The sequence below is a fragment of the Pavona decussata genome, unplaced genomic scaffold (assembly GCF_977016875.1).
Source record: "Pavona decussata unplaced genomic scaffold, jaPavDecu1.1 SCAFFOLD_25, whole genome shotgun sequence".
NCBI classification, from domain to species: Eukaryota; Metazoa; Cnidaria; class Anthozoa; order Scleractinia; family Agariciidae; genus Pavona; species Pavona decussata.
Window position 1 is genome coordinate 2,007,501 of NW_028145448.1, and position 26,889 is coordinate 2,034,389.

General features: G+C 37.3%; 1 long non-coding RNA gene across 1 annotated transcript; it reads left to right on the forward strand.

Annotated features, from left to right (window-relative positions):
• Nucleotides 1–4,841: 4,841 nt before the first annotated feature.
• Nucleotides 4,842–26,889, forward strand: LOC146485748 (uncharacterized). Its single transcript, XR_014863346.1, has 4 exons — nucleotides 4,842–4,870; nucleotides 7,282–7,372; nucleotides 24,609–24,701; nucleotides 26,648–26,889. It is a non-coding gene; the product is annotated as an uncharacterized LOC146485748 (long non-coding RNA).

A 26,889-nucleotide genomic window follows, 5' to 3' on the forward strand; every position in this document is an offset into this window, starting at 1 on the left:
CTGCCTTTTTGGTGTCCGTTTATTCTGTGGAAGCGCCATTTCATGAGATTGGCGTGGGGTGAGGGAGGATAGGGGCTAGGTGTGTACTTGGCGGGGGTAGGTCGCTTGACATATTTTGTTCCTTTCTTTCTTTCTTAATATTTCTCCCAAGACATTTTAATTAATTTTCAAATATTGAAGTGTTGGCCTGTGTTCTGTGGATCCGCCTTTTAACTGACTGAGGGGGTGGGGAAGGGGACTAGCAGGTAATTGAAATATTTCATAGAAATGAGTCCTGTCTTGTAACCTTACAACGGTACTTCAATTTTCATTTTTTTATTTTATTTTTTTATTTAGTTATATTTTTTCACCCACGACATTTACTCACGACCCACAACCACGACCCACGACCTCTACCCACTACCCACGACCCACGACATTTAGCTATACCCACTTATTTCGTTTTATTACTAACAGTAATTAAAGATTATAGGAGTGCGTTCGACAACTCAAAATTTATTAATTCAGATATGGTGGATCCTTCACTACCCGTTTCAGTTGTATATTTTTCGTTGTACTGTTGTAATGCTAACATCTCAGTGAAACTCGAACTTGATATTAAACTAAAAAAAATTTAAATTCGAATTTCCAAAAAAAAAATCGATGTCCCTTTAAAGCTTCCGTACGTTTGATGTTATTTTAACTGGAATAATACATTTATTTGAGTGTCTATCATTGTATATTTTGTCTAAATAGACTGATTAGGTATGGTTAAAGTAAAATAAATAACAGAATAAATGGATAACATAGCGATACCGAAATTAGATGAAAATAAAAAAAACTCATTTTCCTCAAAATATAATTCTTTATAGTCTTTTACAATTACTTTCCATCTTCCAGCAGAAGCAGAAGTTTGTCGAAGTGCAGACTCAGTTGGCCATTGTTGTCGTTTTTGTTCACCTCAAGAATGAAGAACCACACCGTTGCTTTTCTTGTTGCTGTCCTTGTGTTTGCAACTTTTGTTACCGAGAGTAACTGCTTTACCGTGACTTTACTATCTCGGCGGTTTGGTAAAAGGCATTTGGGAGAAAAGGTTTGAAAACATTTTCCGTTGTAGTTTTCTTCCCTATATTAAACCAATGAAACCTGTTAAGGCTTTATATTCCCGGCTTCTGTTGGTTATTGTATAGTCTGTATGGAGGCCTAATTTTTTTCTAATTTAATCTTTTACAATACGAGTATGAAACAAACGGCAACTCATACATGCTTGAAAACCTTCCATTTAAATTGTGTACTTCAGGGTTTAATCCAAAAGTAAGAATTTATGCCAAAATATCTGCTCATGGGCTTTTATTTGAAGGGCGAACTTCAACATTTTATACACAAAAGAAAAAGTAACTTTTTATACCACAGAAAAGCGCTGGTCAGTTGCTTTGGAATTAACAGCAAACTTTAGGGTTTCTTTAAAGGTGTTACAATTTCTCAGCCTGATCATAGTATAGCATATTGTCACACAGGAGAGTAGTGCTCAGTATAATTTTTGTTTGACTTACACTTATAAGTAAGAACCACATTCCGCGAACTGATAGTTTAGGACCGATTCCGCTACAGGACTCATTATTAATTTTGGTTGTTGTTTTGCTTTTTAAACACATCACCATCTGTACTTCGCTCAACCAAGAATTAAGCAAACCAAACAAGGAAGGTGAAACCACGAGTCGTCAGGTGTATTTTCAATTTACGGCAGCAGTAAACCTCGACAAAGAAGGAAGACACTAAATTTTAAACAAACGCTTGCTTTCTTGTACGTAAGGACATCGAATCACGTATTGGATTGTTTAGGTGAAACGTAACGGTCTCGAACATGACTTTTCTCTCCTTGTTTTGTTTCCTTTCAGTTCAAAAGAGCTTGTCAAGAAGCGAGAAGCCTTGCCTGCGGTGGAATGACACAGAGTGACGATTCCATGCGGTTCAAGAGGGCTGCAGAGAGAGCTTGTGAAATGGCGAGAAGCCTTGGCTGTTAAAGTAAAGCGTGAGGAGTGAAGTCAGGCACAACGAAGATTCTTAAAAAGGCTTTTAAACAGCGATTAATGATAACTGTATTTGATCGATCATAGAAAGTAGAAATAAAAAGATAAAGAGCATGCAACTCAGTTTGATGATTTTCTTGAGTATTGGGGCATCGTTCGTACTATTGGTGTGGTCCATGAGAAGAACCCGCTAGATTCGTAAACCGGTGTAATAAAATCTGTAAACAAATCGTGACAACAACAGATTCAGTTACTATTATTATATTGCTATTATTATTATTATTATTATTATTATTATTATTATTATTATTATTAATACTCACCCATTAGCCATCGCCCTAATCACAAACCTCGCAAATACTAAAAAAAAAAAATGGATTTGGATGGTATGGTCCTTAGAATGTCTGTAAATTACATTAGTCTTTTCAGCACTGGCTGTGTCTTTGATGAACTTTCTAGGGTTTTTCCTTTACGTTTTCCTGTCTTTGCCAGAACTGGTACGGAAACGATCAAATTGATAAGTGAATTGCCTGAAACAGAAATTGTCCTGCTGTGACAGTTGTATTCGACGGCAGGTAGCACTAGTTTTACTAAAACTATAGACCTAAAAAGTGAGCCATTTGAGAGACAGTCTAGGCCGTTATGGAATGCATAGATGGTGGTTAGTTTTTGTAAAAAACAATACCCTTCACTGGCTCTCCAGGTAACAGAAATTTACTTTTAAATACAAATACATTTATTGTTTGTTGTTGTTTAAATCTATCAATATTTGAATTAATGATTACAAAATTAAACCTGTTAACTTTTACTGTGTGCCCAAGCTCCAAAAAGGAAGAAAATTTGAAAAGATCGTGCTGAAAAAAACAGCTCTAATTTAAACTACTAATAGAACTGAAACTCGTGTTTTTAATTGACGTTTGGCGTATTGCAAATTTTTATGACTACCAGAATACCTTTCTTTGTATTTAGTATCTTGGCTTCGATTGTTGCCTCGATTGATGGTTTCTGTTTTTTTATCAAAAGCTGGTTCTTCATTGAACTGTAACCTCGGCAGCTTCGCTTTACCATTGAAATACGATTCCTGACTTCCTTCTTTTGCTCTGTTTGCAATAACTAAACATGAGATGCCAACGCAAATTCATAAACAAATTGTTGGACTAGTTTGTAGCACATGTGTTTTGAGATGTAACAACGCCGCTCATTGCCTTAGGTGTCAACACGCTTAACCAGTCATAATGATTGTTATAGGAATCGTTGATCTTTCCCGCTTTTTTCGCTTAGTTTTACTTGATCGAAACCTCTAATAATTCTTGTCTCATTTTAGAATTTCTCTTCGCAGCAATTTCATTTGACAGCAATTTTTTACTTTGTTTTTCCCCTTTGCGCCCTGTTGACCCTTTTATATCATCTAAGTGTGCCTTTTGATTTTAAATTGCAGAAATCCGGCAATGGCGCGGCCTGAGCTGGTGAGAACACTTCATCAACTTGTTCATACCAGTGCTAGTCCACAGACAACCAGGGTTCTGTTAGTTATAAATCAACTGCGTTCTTAATATTTTCTCATCTAGCTTATCGTTAACTCTACTCATGTTTTAACTCATCCTGCAATGCGAGCATTGACAATGGATTTCTTATTTCATGCCTGGTGCATAGTTTAACATTTCATTTTGTGTCGCACTTAGACTGCCAATTATGGCGTATATTGTTCCTTGATAGGTGTCTTGGTCACCTCCGCATTGATTTATTAAAATCCTATAACAGGTAACTTAAAAATATCTTAAGAACTTTTTAGGCTCAAATTGCTTAAAACATAAAAACACTCAGCCTCAGCCCCAAATTTAGACGTTCTCATATAAAAGGGTGTAGGTAAAAATAATAAATAAAAAAAGCAAGAAAACGAGTCAAAACTAAAACGATTTCAGGTTTATTTTTCAGTGATTCACGAGTCTGACCAAAGTTTCTAGACGAAGTCAAAAGTTCGTTATTTTAAATAATCCAGTATTTTAAAAAATACAAAGATACGAATTGCGTTGTTTCGGGCTACGAAAGTCGGAAGGTATAATTCAATTACAGAAAGTCCTTTGTTGATAAAAAAAAAAAAACTTTGTGGTCTCCTTAGAAATTAAAGTCTCCGTCACTCTCACCGGTTTGCCTCATAACTAATTAAAATATAAATGTAGCGTACTTGGTTAAAGTGCACTCCTTAGAATATAACATTGCTCTGACGATATTGAGCCAGTTACTTATCAGTACCGTCAGCGAATTCGTCCTAAGAAACATAGTTAGAAAGAAACAGTTAACGTTGACTATGTCAGTGAGGCAGTCCTATCCTTCTTGTCAAAGCGGCCAATTCGTTTTTTCATTAACAGCAGATATATTTATATATAAGTGTGCATGCATCTTAAAACAACTTTCATAATTTTTAATATCAGAGTAGTCCTCAAGGTATATCTGTTCAGGTACTAACGATCGGTACATTACGAGATAAATGTTACATTTCTGGGCTGAATATCAATTGATTGACTACACAGAATTAAAAGAATGAGATCAAATGGAACTAAAAAAGATTCCTGCTAAGCTAGTTCTCTTTTGCATAACTTGAGAATTGCTAAGATATTGACAGTAGTGGAAGGCATGATTCAACTAAACATCTTGATTAAAACCGTTGTAATTTTCTTAGAAATGCGCCCATTTTATATTACTTTCCTATTTTGGATATGAATAATACTGTTCTATTTTTATTAAAACACGACCCGAATTTATACAATTAAAATAGTATATATGCTGTATGCATAATGCTGTGAAACACTGTGGAGGATATTGATCCAGTAACATCACAATAAGAACATTCGTCTTTACAGGTCAGTATAAGGAACAAATAATGTAAACATCGTCATAAACGTCTACCGCACTATATTCCATAAGGTTTGTAGCTGCGTTTTATCTTACAAGCGAGGTTCCAGCCTTCAGGGGCTTATGACGCACATTTCATTTTGATGGAGACTCCCTTATAGTACTGCTTTGTCTCACCTTAAGCTTTCTATAAAGAGGAACTCATAAGAAAAACAACAACAACAATAATAATAATAATAATAATAATAATAATAATAATAATAGTAATAACGAGTATGACTATCTGTGGAGGTTCGTGGGTCGTGGGTCGTAGGTCGTGGGTCGTGGGTCGCGGGTCGTAGGTTGTGGGCAGATGTCGTGGGTCGTGGGAGTGGGTAAAAGTCATGGATAAAAAAATATTAGTGTTAAAATGGGGTTGACAGACCTGCACGACTCCCACTGTGTGTCCGTTGTGTTGATAGAAGCCTTTTAGATTTGCTTTAAGAAGCATGTCTTTAAGCGATTTTCCTTTTGTATAAGAGAATCTTCCCTTTAGATCAAAATGTGATGCGACCGCTCTACTTAATGGTGTTTGTCTTGATCGTGAGGGGGAATTCTCAAATATACTAAATGGAGGGTTTCTTACTGATCACTCTGAGCCGTAAGGATTAGTTTTTGATATGCCATTGTGTATGCTAGCTCTGTGGCATTTCTTAAGGTTTATCGGCTTGGATTGACTTCACGATTTCAGGTATCGCTAAATAAATGTTATCTGTGAAGATACAGGATCCGTGGATTTCTTAAACCGTGAATTAATGCTTATGCTATTGTATCTCGTTCCGTGAAGATTGCAGATTGTTTGTTTATCACGGATATGAGTGTCTAACGAAGTCTCGTCTTTACAAAGCTGATCATTGTTGTCTCTCGCTTTAGAGAGCTATAGCTTCGTTGTAGCGCTGTCTTTTAGCTCGTTGAATTGCTTCTTATCTGAAAAACAGCTATTGTGTTCTTAATTAGAGCTGACGTGTACCTCCATTATTTTGTGGCTTAGCTCGCATCCGCAGCAGATATTTAAAGCGAAGACAGACAACTGTCTTGTGAGTCTGTAAGATGCTAGTGAAATTTCTTCTGGCGAGTGTCTAATGTTGCTTCTCATGCAAGACTGCAGTTTCGATTCTCTTGGAATCTCATCAGTTGCTGTGTATCTCGTCGACACGGGCAAAACTCAAATGTTTTAGCCGTATTTATATCGCTTAGCGGATCAAAAATGCACCCCTGTTTTGCTATTGGTCCAGAGCTTCGGACCAATGAGGTTAGAGCACTGCAAAGCTCGGTCCGCCGAAATCGGTTGTGTTTCTTTTGAAGGCTTTTTTGTCAATACAAGGAGCATAAAGGAGGTTATCCCTCCAAAGAGTGTGTCAACTTGAGGAGTATGAAGGGGTAGGGTGGTGGTACAAAGTGCAAGAGAACTCCCCCCTCCCATTTTTGCTTCTTTGGCAAACTTCACGCCTGCGAGCAAGCTCTCTTGGGGAGAGAACTCTCAAAAGAACTTGATCGCAGGCTATGGCAAACTGCCTTTCTGGTGTCCGTTTATTCTGTGGAAGCGCCATTTCATGAAATTGGCGTGGGGTGAGGGAGAATGGGGGTTAGGTGTGTACTTGGCGGGGGTAGGTCGCTTGACATATTTTGTTCCTTTTTTTCTTTCTTAATTTTTTTCCTAAGACATTTCAATTAATTCTTAAATATTGAAGTGTTGGCCTGTGTTCTGTGGATCTGCCTTTTAACTGACTGTGGGGGTGGGGAAGGAGATTAGCAGGTAATTGAAATATTTCATAGAAATGAGTCTGGTCTTGTAATCTTACAACTGTACTTCTATTTTCATTTTTTTATTTTTTTATTTTTTTTTTTGTTTACATTTTTTTATCCATGATGTTTACCCACGACCCACGACCTCTACCTACTACCCACGACCCACGACATTTAGCTATACTCACTTCTTTCGTTTTATTACTAACAGTAATCAAAGATTATAGGAGTGCGTTCGACACCTTAAAATTTATTAATTCAGATATGGTGGATCCTCCCTACCCGTTTTAGTTGTATACTTTTCGTTGTACCGTTGTAATGCTAATATCTCAGTGAAACTCGAACTCAATTTCAAACTAAAAAAAAAACTTAAATTCGAATTTCCACAAAAAAATCGATGTCCCTTTAAAGCTTCCGTACGTTTGATGTTATTTTAACTGGAATAATACATTTATTTAAGTGTCTATCATTGTATATTTTGCCTAAATAGACTGATTAAGGATGGTAAAAGTAAAATAAATAAGAGGGTAAATGAATAACATAGCAGTACCGAAATTAGATTAAAAAGAAAAAAAATCATTTTCCTCAAAAAATAATTCTTTATAGTCTTTTACAATTACTTTCCATCTTCCAGCAGAAGCAGAAGTTTGTCAAAGTGCAGAATCAGTTGGCCATTGTTGTTGCTTTTATTCACCTCAAGAATGAAGACCCACACCGTTGCTTTTCTTGTTGCTGTTCTTATATTTGCAGCTTTGGTTACCGAGAGTGACTGCTTTACTTACCGTATTGTCGAAAGGCAGTTGGGAGAAAAGGTTTGAAAACATCTTCCGGTGTAGTTTTCTTCCCAATATTAAGCCAATGAAACCTGTTGAGGCTTTTATATTCCCGGCTCCTGTCGGCTGTTGTATATTCTGTAAGAGGGCCTTAATGTTAATTTCTAATTTAATGTTTTACAATAAGAGTATAAAACAACGGAACTCATACATGCTTGAAAACCTTCCATATAAATTGTGCACTTCAGGGTTTAATCCACAAGTAACAATTTAAGCCAAAAGTTCTGCTCATGAGCTTTCATTGGAAGGGCGAACTTCAACATTTCACACAAAATAAGGTGTTAAAGGTGTTAAAAGTTCTCAACCTGATCATAGCATAGCATATTGTCACATAGGAGAGTAGTGCTCAGTATAGATTTTGTTTGAAAATTTACCACACTTAACGGTTAGAAGCACATTCCGCGAACTGACGTTTTAGGACCGATTCCGCTACATGACTCACTATTAATTTTGTTGTTCATTTGCGTTTTAATCTCATCGCCATAGGTACTTCGCTCATTCAAGAATTACGCAAAACAAACAAAGAAGGCGAAAAGGCGAGCCTTCCGTTTAATTTCCAATGTACGCCAACAGTGAACCTCGAAGGAAGAAGGAAGAAGGAAGACACTGAATTTTAAACAAACACTAGCTTTCTTGTGCATGACGACATCGAATCACGTATTGGATTGTTTAGGTGAAGGGTAAAGGTCTGTAACATGACGTTTCTCTCCTTGTTTTGTTTCCGTTTAGTTCAAAAGAGTTTGTCAAGTGGCGAGAAGCCTTGGCTGCGGGGGAATGGTGCAGAGTGATGATCCCGTGCAGTTTAAGAGGGCTGCAGAGAGTACTTGTGAAATGGCGAGAAGCCTTGGCTGTGGACCGAGGGATGGCTGAGGAATGAAGCCATGCACAATGAAGATTTAAAGGCCTTTTAAACAATGATTAATGATCCATCATAAAAAGTAGAAATAAAAAGATAAATAGCATGCAACTGTTTGGTGATTTTCTTGAGTATTAGTGCATCGTTCGTACTACGGATGTGGTCCATGGGAAGAATCTGCTGGATTCGTAAACTAATGTGATAAAATCTGTGTACAAATCGTGACAACAACAAAGATTCAGCTACTACACTGAACTATGAAAACGAATATAATTCTAACACAAAATGAAAACTGCAAAAGTCTCCATTGCTTACCCACTAGCCATCACCCTAACCCAAAATCCTCGCAAATACTAAATAAAATAGATTTGGATGATATGGTCTTTAGAATGTCTGTAAATTACGTTAGTTTTTTTCAGCACTGCCTGTATCTTTGAAAAAAAATTTTTGGGGTTTTTCCTTTACGTTTTCCTGTCTTTGGCAGAACTGCTACGGAAACGATCAAATTGATAAGTGAATTGCCTGAGACAGAAATTGTCCTACTGTGACTGTTGTATTCGACGGGCAGGTAGTACTAGTTTTACTAAAACTATTCTTGGTTTTCACATGAAGTCATAAAAAACTGAAATTCACAACTAAACACAATTTTGGGTTTTTATCTTCATCACATATAAGAAAATCTAAATTTCCATCGGCTTGCTTGTTTTCAGCAGGATAGCATTCTTTGTTTTGAAAATAGAGCAGTTTGAATTTTAGATTTTTGCGCAGTGCGTGACAGAAGGATCAGCTGCTCTAAACATGTCACGTACATGAAAACATCGATTCGCCTCGTGTTTTTTTTAGGTCTGATCAGCTAACATGTAATAGAAGCGTTAATGTCAATGTGTGAAAGTTCAGCAGAGAGAAGAAAGGCTTTGAAATAGCCAAGGTAAACTCTAGATGTTTTTGCTGGTTTCCGGCCGCCATGTTGGTGCCCGTCAGACGGGGCACCAACATGGCGTCCCATACTAAACTCTGTAATTTTCCGTGGTACATTTTCTCGAATAACTCGATTAGGAGATATCGCATAGCCCTGTGGCTTTCACACGTTGTTTATGTATCACTCTTCTACAACATATCAATTTCTTGACTTTATCTATTGAATGGTTGAGGATTTTATTTTTTTACTTGCGTGACGATGTGTGAGGTGAAAACCACCTATAGACCAAAAAAGTGAGCCATTTGAGAGACAGTCTAGGCCGTTAAGGAATGCATAGATGGTGGTTAGTTTTCTTACAAACAATACCCTTCACTGACTCTCCAGGCAACTGAAATTTTCTTTCATGTAACAACTACATTTATTTTTTTGTTGTTGTTGTTGTTGAAAACTATCAATATTTGAATTAATGATTACAAAATTAAACCTACTAACTTTTACTGGGTGCCCAAGCTCCAAAAAGAAAGAAAATGTGCAAAAATTTTGCTAAAACAAACGGCTCCAATTTAAACTACAAATAGAACTAAAACTCGTGTTTTTAATTGACATTTGGCGTATTATAAATTTTCATGACTACTAGAATACCTTTCTTAATTTGTACTTAGTTTCTTGGCTTCGAGTGTCGCTTGGAATGATTGTTTCTGTTTCTTTATCAAAAGCTGGTTCTTTATTAACTGCAACCTCGGCAGCTTCGCTTTACTATTGAAATACGATTCCTGACTTCCTTGTTTTGCTCTGTTTGCAATAAATAAACATGAGATGCTCGCCAACGCAAATTCATAAACAAATTGTTGGACTAGTTTGTACATAGTTAATTGAAGGCAATGGCTATGAAACCTGACAAACTTCTTTGTTATATGTTTTCGTTTGCCTTTTTGGCCGTGACCCTGCTCAAATAACAATAGAATTTGGAATGTGTTGGATTAACTGACCAATCGAAACGTTTCTGTTAAGATATTCAACTGTGGTGTGAACGTTAAAACAAAGGATTTTGCAGGGTCGGGGCCCTTCAAACATAAATTGCAGCACCATTTTTTTCATGGCAAGGTTTCATAACCAGTCCCTCAAGTAACTATGGTTTGTAGCACATGTGTTTTAAAATGCAACAACGCCACTCATTGCCTTAGGTGTCAACACGCCTAAACAGTCATAACGCCTGTTATAAGAATCGTTAATCTTTCCCGCTTTTCTGCCCCCCGTTTCCGCTTAGTTTTACTCGATCGAAACCTGTAATAATTATTGCCTCATTTTAGAATTTATCTTTGCAACAATTTAATTTCGAGAGCAATTTTTGACCTTGTTTTTCTTCTTTGCGCCCTGTTGGCCCTTTTATATCATCTAAGTGTGCCTTTTGATTTGAAATTGCAGAAATCCCGCAATGGCCCGGCCTGAGCTGGTGAGAACACTTCATCAACTTGTTCATAGCGGAGCTCGCGCTCGCGCCATATTCGCGCGCGGCGGAGCCCCATAGCTAAGAGATTTTGGTAAACCCATCAGTGCGAGAAATTTTGGTTTGGTTATGACGTCACTTCCGTCCGACCGACCGACCGTACGTACGCTTACTCCATGTAAGCCAACAGGAAATGAGACACTCAAACCTTGCGCTGCAAATCAGGTCTTTTTCGGCGGGAAAATGCATGGCCAACTGCGCTGCCGGCCGCGTTTGTTTGGCAGGAAATTGCATCGCCAACTGCGTTTGAGAAAAAAAAATAATATTAGTTTTGAAGACGACGTGCACGACAAAACACAAACTCAATTTATGAATAAGTCTTACAAACATGTAAAGCAAAGAAAGGGAGATAGAAAGAGATCGAGAAAACAGGCGACGAAGAAGCGAAGTTCGACGTCAAAGAGAGCGATTGAGAGCGGCAGCAAACAGACGAAACATGAGTGACGAACAAAGAGAGAAAGTACGGGAAAGGGTGACAAAAAAAACGCGTGTTGCAGCACAGGATTTGAGTGTCACATTTCACATTGGCTTACATAGATGAGCGTTTTTGATGTAACCCGGGTTGCTTTTTGGCGGGAAAATGTATGGCAAACTGCGCTGCCGGCCGCGTTTGTTTGGCGGGAAGTTACATCGCCAACTACGTTTGAGAAAATAAAGAAAACAAAACAAGACGGCAAGATACAAAGTCAATTTTTATATGTGACCAACAACAGGAGAAAGAGCAAGGCAACTAACGGCGGGATAAACAAATCGACTGGCACATCATCAGAATCTGGAAGTGAAATCATTTTACTCCGATCCGGCGCGACTAAACGTTGGATTTTTCCTCTTGAAGTGAAACGTTTCGCTCAGTAAACGTTGTAAAAGGAACGGAAAAATCAGCAATGGAATAAAGGGACTGGTTATTCTCAGAAGAGGCGAGTACATTCATGCAATTTTGTTGACAAAACTTTGCTAGTTTGCTGGTTTGCAAGATATTGTTTTCTTGCAGTTTTGACACGCCGTTTAACTTAAGCTTAAGCTAATACTGCTAACTTCAAAACAGTAGCTTGAGCTCAGTTTTTCGGCCCATGTTGATTATTTCCCTTGGAGTTTTATTTTCTGATCTCGTCCAATTTTGCCGTCAAACTGCGGGAGAAAGAGTTAGGCGGATCGCGGCGGGAGAAACAAATCGGCTCTTTTAGCAGCTTTTAGAGGCGGCACTTCATAAACAGCGGCCGGATCTTGAAGAGAAATTATTTAACTCTAGTCAGGGGCGATGAAATGAAATTAAGATGTGATGGATTTTTCCTCTTGAAGTGAAACTCAACGTTGTAAACGAACGAAAAAACCAGCAATCGAATAAAAGGACTGGTTATTCTCCAAAGAGGCGAGTATATTCATGTGATTTTGTTGACAAAACTTTGCTGTTTTTGCAAGATGTTTTTTTCTTGTAGTGTTGACACTGCATCTTGTTTAACCTCAGAGCAGCCTTTTGAGCTCATTTTGCGGTCCATATTAGTTATTTCTCTTGGAGTTTTATTTTCTAATCTCATCTCATTTTGCTTCATTTAAAAAAATTTGATTCTGAGCTTGGAATAGTCAGTCAAACAAACGTCTCCCAACATTGTATCGTTGGCATAAACTACTGACAAATTTTTCTCGCATATATTTCTAATTTTAGCATTTATTTCTGACAATCTTGACAGAAAACAAACAAAAATACTTAAAACAGTAGGATATAACGGCAAAGATTAAGATGTGTCAGTAATTTTCACCAAAAGTCTTTTCAAAGAGCGTTAAAAGCGAATTTAAAATTAAAGTTTGATTTCATTTTCATCAAAACAAAGTTTACAGAAAACATTCATTCGCTTGTTTTTTGTGAATTTTTCAAAGATCGTTGTTTAGTTTATTTCTGTACTTATTGCTATGAATTATCACAGTGCTTTTCTCATTTATTACTCAAAGATATATTTGAAGTGTGTTTTTTGGTTATTGTATCCATTTTCTCTGAGGTTTATAGCGTACGGCCTTCTTGATAAGCAAAATTTACTAGACAGTGACAGTGCCAGTAGCGTGCGTTGGTCGATCATCTTAAAAACTAAAAACAATAATAAAAACAGAAAATATCATTTTGAGTCCATTTAAATTTCGCTTTTATCACACAGAGAGCAAAATGTTCCTAAAACTATCAAGGAACTTCGTAAAACAGTCAGTAAAACACTCATCGAAGGCGCAGGCAAACCAACAAATTATTGAGTTTTTTCGTAGCGTACAAAACAAACAAAACCGACGAGAACAATTCCCTTTATAGACATGTAATAAAGAGAGAATACAAGTTTAATTCAGGAGCAAACTTACAACGATAAATCAAATGTTAGGCATCAATTAATTGTTCACCTGAGCTGTGAAGCTTCCTACCGCTTTGAAATCACACGAACATAAATCGATAAAAATAGCAAACCAAGAAGAAGGAACTTGCGGAGTAATTTCTTCCTGCTCCTTCCTCCCATCAAAAGGACACTTTCATGCTCGGTTATAGTTCGTTGAAAGCACTTTAACGCCATGACTGATTTCAGTTTCTCAACCAAACAAAATAAAATCAATCCGATCCAAGTCTTTAGCTTTTTACACAAATAAACTTTTGCTGTTTCTTGTGAGAGACACCAAAATTAACCTTTAGGAATTTCCTTCCTAGCTGCGGCACTTGATTTCCATCTATTTTTGGTACAAAGAACCCGGCTTAAAGGGTCGAACTTCGAAAGAACCTCAAAGAACTTGTTTTTTGTTTTTGTTTTTTTACACAAAATGCAGAAACCAACAAAATGTAAAACTGTCGTGCTCAGCCAATCAGCAGCGAGTATTTTCGCCGCTCGACCAATCAGGAGTAAGTAATTTTGCCCTCGGTGAAAGGAAATTACGAAAAACTACCCTCTGTTACAACAAATCAGCATTCAGTAATTTTGCCCTCTGTTTTACATTGTTATTGTTGATGAGCTGTTAGCTGTATATGCATTAAAAATGTTCTATATAACTGCAGAATTGATGAGGAACTCATAAGGTTATTACGTTCATACAATAAGCAGACTTCTATTGTGGAGCTCCGCTTTTAGGCTTGGCTAAATATATACATAACCCGTGCTAGTCCACAGACAACCAGGGTACTGCTAGTTATAAATCAACTGCGTTCTTAATATTTTCACATCTAGCTTATCGTTAACTCTACTCATGTTTTAACTCATCCTGCAATGCGAGCATTGACAATGGTTTCTTATTTTATGCCTGGTACATAGTTTAACATCACATTTTGTGTCGGACTTACACTGCCGATTATGGCGCATATTGTTCCTTGATATGTGTCCTTGTCACTTCCGCATTAATTTATTAAAATGCTATAACAGGTAACTTAAGAATATCTTAAGAACTTTTCAGGCTCAAATATGCCTAAAAAAACCGCTTAGCCTCAGCCCCAAATTTAGACGTTCTCATATAAAAGGGTGTAGGTAAAAATAATAAACTGAAAAAAGGCAAGAAAACGAGTCAAAACTAAAACGATTTCAGGTTTATTTTTCAGTGATTCACGAGCCTGACCAAAGTTATAGACAAGAGCTTGAATGTGGTTTATAAATACAATGAAGTCAAAAGTTCGTTATTTTAAATAATCCAGTATTTTAAATAAATACAAAGATATGAATTGCGTTTTTTCGGGTTACGAAAGTTGGAAGGTATAATTCAATTACAGAAAGTTCGTTGATTAAAAAAACTTTGAATGTGGTCTTCTTTGAAATTAAAGTCTCCGTCACTCTCACCGGTTTGCCTCATGACTAATTAAAATTTAAAGCTAGCGTATTTGGCTAAAGTGCACTCCTTAGAATATAACATTGCTCTGACAATATTGAGCCAGTTATTTATCAGTACTGTCTGCGAATTCGTCCTAAGAAACATAGTTAGTAAGAAACAATTAACGTTGACTATGTCAGTGAGGCAGTCCTTTCCTTCTTGTCAAAGAGGCCAATTCGTTTTTTCATTAACAGCAGATATATTTATATATAAATGTGCATGCATCTTAAAACAAATTTAATAATTTTTAATATCAGAGTAGTCCTCAAGGTATATCTGTTCAGGTACTAACGATCGGTACATTACGAGTTAAATGTTACATTTCTGGGCTAAATATCAATTGATTGACTACAAAGAATTAAAAGAATGAGATCAAATGACGGAACTAAAAAAAAATCCTGATAAACTAGTTCTCTTTGGCAAAACTTGAGAATTGCTAAGATATTGACAGTAGTGGAAGGCATGATTCAACTAAACATCTTGATTAAAACCGTTGTCATTTTCTTAGAAATGCGCCCATTTTATATTACTTTCCTATTTTGGATATCAATAATACTGTCCTATTTTTATTGAAACACGACCTGAATTTATACAATTAAAATAGTATATATGCTGTATGCATAATGCTGTGAAACACTGTGGAGGATATTGATCCAGTAACATCACAATAAGAACATTCGTCTTTACAGGTCAGTATAAGGAACAAATAATGTAGACCTCGTCTTAAACGTCTTCCTTACTATATTCCATAAGGTTTGTAACAGCGTTTTAATTTACAAGCGAGGTTCCAGCCTTCAGGGGCTTGTGACGCACATTTCATTTTGATAGAGACTCCCTTATGGTACTACTTTGTCTCACTCTATGTTCTCTATAAAGAGGATCACATAAGAAAAACAACAATAACAATAATAATAATAATAATAATAATAATAATAATAATAATAATAATAATAATAATAATAATAATGAGTATTACTATCTGTCGTGGGTCGTAGGTCGTGGGTAGATGTCGTGGGTCGTGGGAGTGGGTAAAAGTCGTAGGTAAAAAATATTAGTGTTAAAATGGGGTTGCCAGACCTGCGCGACTCCCACTGTGTGTCCGTTGTGTTGATAAAAGCCTTTTAAGATTTGCTTTAAGAAGAATGTCTTAAAGCGATTTTCCTTTTTTATAAGAGATTGTTCCCTTTAGATCAAAATGTGATTAAAGCGCTCTGCTTAATGGTGTTTATCTTGATCGTGAGGGGGAATTCTCAAATATACTGAATGGAGGGTTTCTTACTGATCACTCTGAGCCGTAAGGATTAGTTTTTGATATGCCATTGTGTATGCTAGCTCTGTGTCATTTGTTAAGGTTTATCGGCTTGGATTGACTTCACGATTTCAGGTATCGCTAAATAAATGTTATCTGTGAAGATACAGGATTCGTGGATTTCTTAAATCGTGAATTAATACTTATGCTATTGTATCCCGTTGCGTGAAGATTGCAGATTGTTTGTTTATCACGGATATGAGTGTCTAACGGATTCTCGTCTTTACAAACCTGATCATTGTTGTCTCTCATTTTCGAGAGCTATACCTTCGTTGTAGCACTTTTTAGCCCTGTGAATTGCTTCTTATCTGAAAAACAGCTATTGTGTTCTTAGAGCTGACATGTACCTCCATTAATTTGTGGCTTAGCTCGCATTCGCAGCAGATATTTAAAGCGAAGACAGACAACTGTCTTGTGAGTCTCTAGGATGCTAGTGAAATTTCTTCTGGGAGTTTCTAATGTTGTTTCTCATGCAAGACTGCAGTTTGGATTCTCTTGGAATCTCATCAGTTGCTGTGTATCTCGTCGACACGGGCAACACTCAAATATTTATATCGCTTAGCGGATCAAAAATGCACCCCTGTTTTGCTATTGGTCCAGAGCTTCGGACCAATGAGGTTAGAGCACTGCAAAGCTTGATCCGCCGAGATCGGTTGTGTTTTTGAAGGCTTTTTCGTCAGTACAAGGAGGATAAAGGAGGTTATCCCTCCAAAGAGTGTGTCAACTTGATGAGTATGAAGGAGTAGGGTGGTGGTACAAAGTGCCAGAGAAATCCCCCCTCCCATTTTTGCTTCTTTGGCAAACTTAGCCTGCGAGCAAGCTATCTTGGGGAGAGAGCTCCCAAAAGAGCTTGGTCGCAGGCTATGGCAAACTGCCTTGCTGGTGTCCGTTTATTCTGTGGAAGCGCCATTTCATGAAATTGGCGTGGGGTGAGGGAGGATGGAGGTTTGGTGTGTACTTGGCGGGGGTAGATCGCTTGACATATTTTGTTCCTTTCATTCTTTCGTAATTTTTCTCCCAAGACATTTTAATTAATTCTCAAATATTGAAGTGTTGGCCTGTGTTCTGTGGATCCCCCTTTTAACTGACTGTGGGGGTGGGGAAGGGGATTAGCAGGTAATTGAAATATTTCATAGAAATGAGTCCTGTCTTGTAATTTTACAACTGTACTTCTATTTTCATTTTTTTATTTTATTTTTTTATTTATTTATATTTTTTTACCCACGACATTTACCCACGACCCACAACCACGACCCACGACCTCTACCCACGACCCACGACCCACGACATTTAGCTATACTCACTTATTTCGTTTTTTACTAACAGTAATCAAAGATTATAGGAGTGCGTTCGACACCTCAAAATTTATTAATTCAGATATGGTGGATCCTTTCCTACCCGTTTCAGTTGTATATTTTTCGTTGTACTGTTGTAATGCTAACATCTCAGTGATTTCACTCGATTTTAAACTAAAAAAAAACTTAAATTCAAATTTCCACAAAAAAATCGATGTTCCTTAAAGCTTCCGTAAGTTTGATGTTATTTTAACTGGAATAATACATTTATTTAAGGGTCTAAAATTTTATATTTTGCCTGAATAGACTGATTAGGGATGGTAAAAGTAAAATAAATAAGAGAATAAATGGATAACATAGCGACACCGAAATTAGATGAAAATAAAAAAAAAACTCATTTTCCTCAAAAAAATAATTCTTTATAGTCTTTTACAATTACTTTCCATCTTCAGCAGAAGCAGAAGTTTGTCGAAGTGCAGACTCAGTTGGCCATTGTTGTTGCTTTTATTCACCTCAACAATGAACACCCGCACCGTTGCTTTTCTTGTTGCTGTTCTTGTGTTTGCAACTTTGGTTACCGAGAGTGACTGTTTGGTTTTACATCCTCAGCTTGGTAAAAGGCAGTTGGGAGAAAAGGTTGTTTAAACATTTTCGGGTGTAATTTTCTTCCCTATATTAAACCAATGAAACCTGCTGAGGCTTTTATATTCCCGGCTTCTGTCGGCTGTTTTATAGTCTGTATGGAAGCCTAAGGGCGCGTTTTTTTATTCACAATTCTGGAATGAGAATGCACAGAATGTAAAATGCGCGCGTTTTTCTATTCCGCATTCCTATTCCGGAATGGACAGAATGCCATTCCATCCATTCTGCTCCCAGGGGCAGAATGAACAGAATGTTGCGAATGAAAATCCAAGATGGCAGACGGCGAGATGAGCGCTGCGGATTCAAATACGTCTCTACCGGAGAAAAAATAAGGTTACACTTTTGGACAAAATGAGACATTGTTTCTTATTTCATTGTACCAAAAGTACGGGGAAAATTGCTGCGATAACGGCTTTAATGGCAGCATCTTCGTCGGCCGCCATATTTGTTACGGTAATGTTTACTCGGCCAGGACCCACGGGGTTTTTTTTTATGCAGACAATCCGAATTATTCCTTGCATTCCGTACCAACCATTCTTATTCCTGAATTATGGATAAAAAAACGCGCCCTTAATGTTTTCTAATTTAATGTTTTACAATACGAGTATAAAACAACGGCAACTCATACATGCTTGAAAACCTTCCATTTAAATTGTGCACTTCAGGGTTTAATCCAAAAGTAAAAATTTATGCCAAAATTACTGCTCATGGGCTTTCATTTGAAGGGCGAACTTCAACATTCACACACAGAATAAAAAATAAACTTTTATACCACAGAAAAGCGCTGGTCAGTTGCTTTAGAATTAAGAGCAAACTTTAGGGTTTCTTTAAAGGTGTTAAAAGTTCTCAACCTGATCATAGCATAGCATAGCCTGGTTCCAGAGGCCCGTTATCCAAATAAATGGGAGAATATAATCCTAATAAATGAAAACTCGGCAGTTTGAGGCACCCTGAGACGGGCCTCTGGTCACGCGAACCGGGAACCTCATTTCCATGTGGGACTGATCGCTTCAGGAATTGAACCGCGTCGTTGATTGGTTCGACAAAAACAACAACAACAACAACAGCCGGTAGCGCGGCTTTGGCCGCGATTTTTCGGGTTAAAGGAAAAAATAAACCTGTGGCACCCAGTGTAAGCATAGCATATTGTCACACAGGAGAGTAGTGCTCAGTATAATTTTTGTTTGAATATTTACCACACTTAACAGTAAGAACCACATTTCGCGAACTGATTTTTTCAGGACCGATTCCGCTACAGGACTCACTATTATTGTCGCTCAACCAAAAATTAAGCAAAACAAACAAAGAAGGCGAAACCGCGGGCCGTCAGGTTTATTTTCAACTTACGGCAACAGTGAACTTCGACAAAGAAGGAAGACACTGAATTTTAAACAAACACTTGCTTTCTTGTGCGTGAGGACATCGAATCACGTATTGGATTGTTTAGGTGAAACGTAACAGTCTCTAACATGACTTTTCTCTCCTTTTTTGTTTCCGTTCAGTTGAAAAGAGCTTGTCTAGATTCGCTGAGCCAATTCTGCAGGAGAGGGGCACAGCGTGACGATTCCATGCAGCCTAAGAGGGCTGCAGAGAGTACAGGCACAATGAAGATTTAAAGGCCTTTTAAACAAGGATTAATGATAACTGCATTTGACCGATCACAGAAAGTAGAAATAAAAGTATAAAGAGCATGCAACTGTTTGATGATTTTCTTGAGTATTGGGGCATTGTTCGTATTACGGGTGTGGTCCATGAGAAGACCCTGCTGGATTCGTAAACCGGTGTGATAAAATCTGTGTACAAATCGTGACAACAACAAAGATTCAGTTACTACTAATTATGCAGACGAATATAATTCTAAAAGAAAACTAAAACTGCAAAAATCTCCAATACGTACCCACAAAACATCGCCCTAACCACAACCCTAGCAAATAATAATAATAAAAAATATATTTGGATGGTATGGTTCTTAGAATGTCTGTTAATTATACGCTAGTTTTTTCAGCACTACCTGTATCTTTGATATACATTCTTGGGTTTGTCATTTACCTTTTTCTCTCTATGGCAGAACCTCTAGGAAAACGATCAAATTGATGAGTATAACTGCATGAGACAGATATTTTTCTGGTGTGCTGTTGTATTCGACGACAGGTAGTACTAGTTTTAATAGTTTTAAGCCTGCATGAAATCCTAAACTCAGGAACACCCAACTTTTCGTTTCGGTGAAATATCTCTTCGGAAAGACATTTTAACATTGTGAAAAAAGGTAGCGTTTTCGTTAGCTAAAGATCGCCTTGCCTTTAATTTTCACAATTCTGAACAACTAATCTTTTTGTTTTATCGAGTTAAAAAAGGCTGTCTGTCTATCTATCATTCAAATCCTAGCAGTATACAGGATGTTTGTCACATGAACCGACTTTAATGACATTAGCTCCAACAAGTCTCCTGTAGCTCAGTTGGAGGTTCGACTTCTGTTGGGAGAACTCAGATTTTCCTTTTCCTGAGTATGCATGTGTCACTTACGGCAAAAATACATTTATCATTAATTTAGCAGACTTAAAATACCACTCATATTTCTTTCAAAAATACCACAGGATGTTTGTCAAATGAACCTAGTTTAATGGCCTTCGTTAACACGAGTCTCCTGTAGAGCATTGGTAGAGCATCCGAGCTTTAACTAGAAAGCCATAGACTCTACTACTGTTGGGGCTACTCGGATTTCCTTTTTTCCTAGTACACCCTTTTTATATATGTATAAGAACCTTTTTTATAAGAACGTTCAGGCTTAGATTAACGAAACTTTTCAAGAACATACTAAGAAATTAAAGAAATTAAATGCTTATACTGCTTAGAAATTAAAGTCCCCGTCATTTTCATGGTTTATTAAAATACAAAAATAGCATACTTTTTTTCGTTGTCTTTTTTATTTCAATTTCAATGAAGAGTTACAGAGAGATAACTACAAACATACATACAATCAAGCTAAGATAATACAATGCAAGACAGCTTTAAAAATTAGAAAAGAAAAAAAAAGGTGTTTGATGTAATATGTCAAAAACGAGGGCGAGTGCTTTATCACGGGTTCCAAATACCGAGAAACAGATGAAAGCACGAGGCCGCAGGCCGAGTGCTTTCATCTGTTTCGAGGTATTTGGAACCCGTGATAAAGCACGAAGCCCGAGTTTTTGACATGTCTTCTCAAATGAAACAATAAGAAATTAATCTCATTAAAATGCAAATGTTTGATCTCAGATGAAAAACATGTTTCATCTCAGATGAAAACCTGGTGGTGTTTCATCTGGTGTTTCATTGGGGTATCAAGATTCATCCACCTGACCGAAATGGAGGTCATTTATTGGCTTTTGACTGCATGAATTATTAATGAGTTTGAGAATGCAATTTGCAATACGCAAGGTGCAGCTTACGTTTAACAGGCAAAAAAGGTAGGTCTTAGTTCTATGGTATTTAAAGATTGATTTGTAATTTTGATTTGTGTTTTTGTATGTCAAGTTTGCTTCTCAGAACAGCAAGGAAGTTATCAAAGATATAAGGGTCTTCTTCTCTCGAGACCATGTAAATGTAATATATTACAATTTAAAAATTGAGGTTCAGGCCAAGTTGTAGCGCGATATTGTTAGTGAAGCCATATATAATATTTTCTTCGTTGAGCTCGATAGAATCGTCATTTTTTTGTATTCCACAAATTTGTCCAAAAGCTTTTGACAAATGGACAAGATACAAATAAGTGGGTTAGTGTTTGTTTTTGTCCGCAAAGATGGCATTTATCCTTCGTAGAGTAAGTTTCTTGTGGAAACATTATATCGAACTTATCGTTGTATAGTGTTGTGAAGCTAATGTAAGGGTGTGTTTTGACTTTAATTTTAGAATACAGTTGTTATTTCCTTTCGATAGTTTTGATGGATATTTTCCAGATTGTTTGACATTTTCCTGTTGTTCAAAGATTAGAGTTAACAGCTGTGCTGTGGACAGGTTTGCCTACTTCGGATCCTTTAACCTTGGCTTGGACCTCCTCGAAGGTTGAAATCTAGGCAAAACACTTAAGGATTTTATAAGCCTGATTGGTTTCCCATTCTATCTATTTTCTTAGAACAGTTGTGTTGTTCTTTCCTGTTAGTGTATTTTTGCGAAACCAATTCTTATCTCTGGTTGGGACCATCTGGGCTTCGTTGAATTACAGTTGTAAACGTGTTTACAGCACACTATAAAGTAAGGCGTGATTTCAGTGATACTAGTAGGGAAAAGAACTGAGTAGTGTAGATGTAGTATTGTGAAGAATCGTCGTCAAAGAATAAAGAAGAACTACTTAGTTTCCTGGTGCCTCTCCGCTGTGTCAAGCGAGTGTCCAACAGTAGCCATCTGAACTGAATTATCGTCTTTTGCGCATTTGGTTTAGACCTCTTGCATTCAAAGAACAAAAGGAAGCTGTGAAAGGAGTTGTCATTTTTTGATTGGATATTCGTTATTTAAATAGACGATAGGCATTGTTTATAAAATACTTAGATTCGGTAAAAATCAATCGCTCTGAGAACCGTTCCTTGCTTTTCCAAATGCAGTAGTCTGGCTGTTTGAATCAGTGTAGTGAGCAACATAATTTTAAATTTTAAAAAGAAAGAAAATAATTTTGGCCGTGTCATGAAAAACAAACGGTAGCAGATGCCTACAGAGACTAAAACGGGTACAAAGGGAATTGTAACTGCAAATATACCTTCGAAATGGGCAAAAAAGCCTAAGAACCAGAGTACACGTAAAGAAAAATTCATTTGGAGTATGCTGAGGAATAATGGGGACCCTTAACTTGGTAAAAGGCAATGAAAAACAAAATGAAATGAAATAACCTCAGATCGGCCGAGACGTATCTCCGCTACAGATATTTGAAGTTAGATTATAGCGAAGATGTTGTTTAGATTCGCTTCAGATTGTATTCTAATACGTTCCTCGTCGGAAGAAGTTTTGACAAAAATCTTACTGTCTAAAGTCCAGACAGATGACAGGATTTTGTCCTTTCTTTTTTTCAAAGCCTTTGATAGTAGTTTTCCTATGAATATTGCCAAATTTTCGTTGATGTAGATGCGGTATAGGGATTCGTCGGCTGGAGAATAATGTGGGAAGATATCGCCGACTTTAACATTTCTCAGCTTGGATCTTTCTCTGCAGATCTTGGCTTTAGTTTGATGACTGCAGAATTTTGCTATTATGGGCTTTATGACTGCAGAATTTTGCTATTATGGGCTTGTTGCCCTCTCTCCGTTGAAGTTTATGAACGATGTCAATGTCATCTTGTTCGATATCGACATGTACATCAATCGCTGATAAGAACATCCTGTGCGCTAGCGTACAAACATTCCGGTATGCCGTGAAACTCCAGGGAATTTTTACGTGTATACTTCTCATGCGAATCTAAAGAAAACCATAGATTTTTTGTTTCGTCTTGCTGATCTTGTAGTACTTTTCTAGTGCTATTGAGTTCTTCTTTTGTCTTCTCGAGTTCCTTCTTCAGCATTGTAACACATTCATCTGGGATGTCTTCTGGTGGTCCTTCTTTAGCTGTCTTAGTTCATTATCATTGAAGTCCACCGCTCTTTTCAAGTCGGCGAGTTCCTTTCTGAAGTTTTTGTTTCCTCAACGATAGTAGCCATGGTAGCTTGAATGTTAACAAGCATATTTTTAATTTCTCGTGGACGGGCTCGGTTCCTCTTCTTTTCTACAAGCGTTATCACTTCTATTATGCCATGTTGGATTTCTTGGCCAACACTAGTGTTTTCTTCCACGGATCCTCTGTTGCCTCTTTTGTGTTTCATCAAACTCAAATCCAAAATAAAAAGCTTTCTATATCGATTTATGGGCGACTCGCTTTATCATAGACTTGTATTAGGCCAGAGCTGCTCAGCTTACAAAAACGTGGCCGCTTCTGGCGAGGCCGGGCATGCAAGTAGCATACTTAGCTACAGTACAATCTTTGGAATAAAACATTAAGCTGACGACATTGAGCCACAGCTTATCAGTACTGAGAAAATTCGTCCTAAGAAACAATTAGCGTTGACTATGTCATTGATGCAGTCCTTTTCCGCTTGTCAACGCGACCAATTCGTTTTCGCGATAAAAACGGCTGTGATATACTTATATATAAATGTGCATAAAAAAATAACTTTAATAATTAAATTTTAAAATTAGTAGCAATAGCAAGGTTACATTTTTGGGCTATATCACTCGTTAAGAACATGTTAAGAACGTTTTCAGGCTCAAATCGCAAAATAAAACAACCTTCAGACTCGGCCTCAACATTATACGCTCTTAAAAAAAAAAAAAAAAAAGAAGAGTCGGTGCCTGTGTCTCTGACTAAAAAAATACATCTATCATTTATTCACCAGGCTTACAATATAACATCCAATTTCTTTCACAATATTTCTTTTCTTTGACGTTTAGCACTAGTATTGCAAAAATAATAAATAAATGACTTTAATTTTGAAATTGCCTATATATTTTACTGATTAGACTAATTGGGGACAGGTGACAAGAAAAGAAAAATAACAGCGTAAATGGATAACATATCAGTGCCTAAAACAAACAACAATGAAAAATCTGCACTTTTCTAAATCAATTAAATGCCATTTTCCTGTCGTTTAAGACGACATAAAAGGGAAAATTCTGTACAACAGCACAATCAGTAGCAGACGTTTCTCGACTGAGTGCAGACTCAGTTTTAAATTGTTGTTGCTTTAATTCATTCACTTCAAAAATGAAGACCCACACCATTGCTTTACTTGTTGCTGTTCTTATGTTTGCAACTTTGGTTACCGAGAGTGACTGCGATGGTGGAGGTTTTGGTGGCGGCAAAAGGCAGTTTGGAGAAAAGGTTTGAAAACATTTTCCGGTGTAGTTTTCTTCCCTATATTAAACCAGCCAAACCTGTTGAGGCTTTTAAATTCCTCTCTGTCAGCTGTTACTAAAGTCTGTATGTAGGCCTTAATGTTTTCTAATTTCATGTTTTACAATACGAATATGAAACAACGACAACTCGTACGTGCTTGAAAACCTTTTCATTTAATTTGTGCACTTCAGGGTTTAATCCACAAGTAAAAATGTATGCCAAAAGTTCTCCTCATGGGCTTTCATTTGAAGGGCAAACTTCAACATTTCACTGACACAAAATAAAAAGTAAACTTTTATACCACAGAACAGTGACAGAAAAGCGCTGGTCAGTTGCTTTAGAATTAAAGGCAAACGTTAAGGTTTCTTTAAAGTTGTTAACATTTCTCAACCTGATCAGAGCATAGCATACTGTCACACAGGAGAGTAGTGCTCAATATAGTTTTTATGTCTTTCTCTCTCCGCCCAAACCAAACCCATAAATTCTGCTCTTGCCTGAGCTCTGTTTACTGGGCAACAAAAATAAACACACCAAAGTTGGAGCAATATGGCTATGGACAATAGGTCCATAGCCGCTTTTATTGAAACAAACAAATAATGAATAAATTCTGTTATTATATGTTTGCCCAGTAAAGGTGCGGGCCTAGAAAAACGCACAACACTAAATATACATACAAGAAAAGTGGGTGGAGCAGGGGAAGGAGGGGGGAATCAAAAGCGGCTTCTCACGTCGAGTAATAAAAAAGAATGGCAAGCACATGGCTTGACTATTCACGTGATTTGCGTTAACCCTAGGAGGGGGGTGGACATAATGGCCATTGCCACCTCTCCCAGACCCAGTCCCCCTGACTATCTCAATAAACTTCGGTCAGAGAGAGATGCCATAAAAATTCTATTTGCTAGCAAATATTTTATTTATGTCTTTCTCTCTCCGCCCAAACCAAACCCATAAATTCTGCTCTTGCCTGAGCTCTGTTTACTGGGCGACAAAAATAAACACACCAAAGTTGGAGCAATATGGCTATGGACAATAGGTCCATAGCCGCTCTTATTGAAACAAACAAATAATGAATGAATTCTGTTATTATATGTTTGCCCAGTAAAGGTGCGGGCCAAGAAAAACGCCAAAAGCAATGACACCAAAGGTGCATAAAGACCAAAATACCCGAAAGAAGAAACCGTGATAGACGAGAACCGAAATCAACACAGGAATGAATGTCAACAATCGATCCGAACAGTTACCAAAAAATAACTGGAAATAATAAACAAAAGGGCTAGACGCGAGAAGCAAAATACTACCACAACCCAAGGGGGAATAAAATGACGATGAAACAACGGTAGAAGAATAACATATAAAAACTTACCTCGCAGAAAATCAAAAGTGGTTTCTCACGTCGAGTAATAAAAAAGAATGGCGAGCACATGGCTTGACTATTCACGTGATTTGCGTTAACCCTAGGAGGGGGGCGGACATAATGGCCATTGCCACCTCTCCAAGACCCAGTCCCCCTGACTATCTCAATAAACTTCGGTCAAAGAGAGAAGCCATAAAAATTCTATTTGCTAGCAAATATTTTATTTATTTGAATATTTACCACACTTAACAGTAAGAACCACATTCCGCGAACTGATGTTTTAGGACCGATTCCGCTACAGGACTCACTATTAACTTTGGTTGTTCTTTTGCGTTTTAATCTCATCGCCATAGATATTTCGCTCAACCAAGAATTAAGCAAAACAAACAAAGAAGACGAATCCGTTTAATTTCCAATGTACGGCAACAGTGAACCTCGACAAAGAAGGAAGACACTGAATTTTAAACAAACACTTGCTTTCTTGTGCGTAAGGACATCGAATCACGTATTGGATTGTTTAGGTGAAACGTAACAGCCTCTAACATGACTTTACTCTCCTTGTTTTGTTTCCGTTCAGTTCAAAAGAGCTTGTCAAGTGGCGAGAAGCCTTGGCTGCGGGGGAATGGTGCAGAGTGACGATTCCATGCAGTTTAAGAGGGCTGCAGAGAGTGCTTGTGAAATGGCGAGAAGTCTTGGCTGTTAGCCTTGGCGTCAGTTATGAAGCCAGGCACAATGAAGATTTAAAGGCCTTTTAAACAGCGATTAATGATAGCTGTATTTGATCGATCATAAAAAGTAGAAATAAAAAGATAAAGAGCA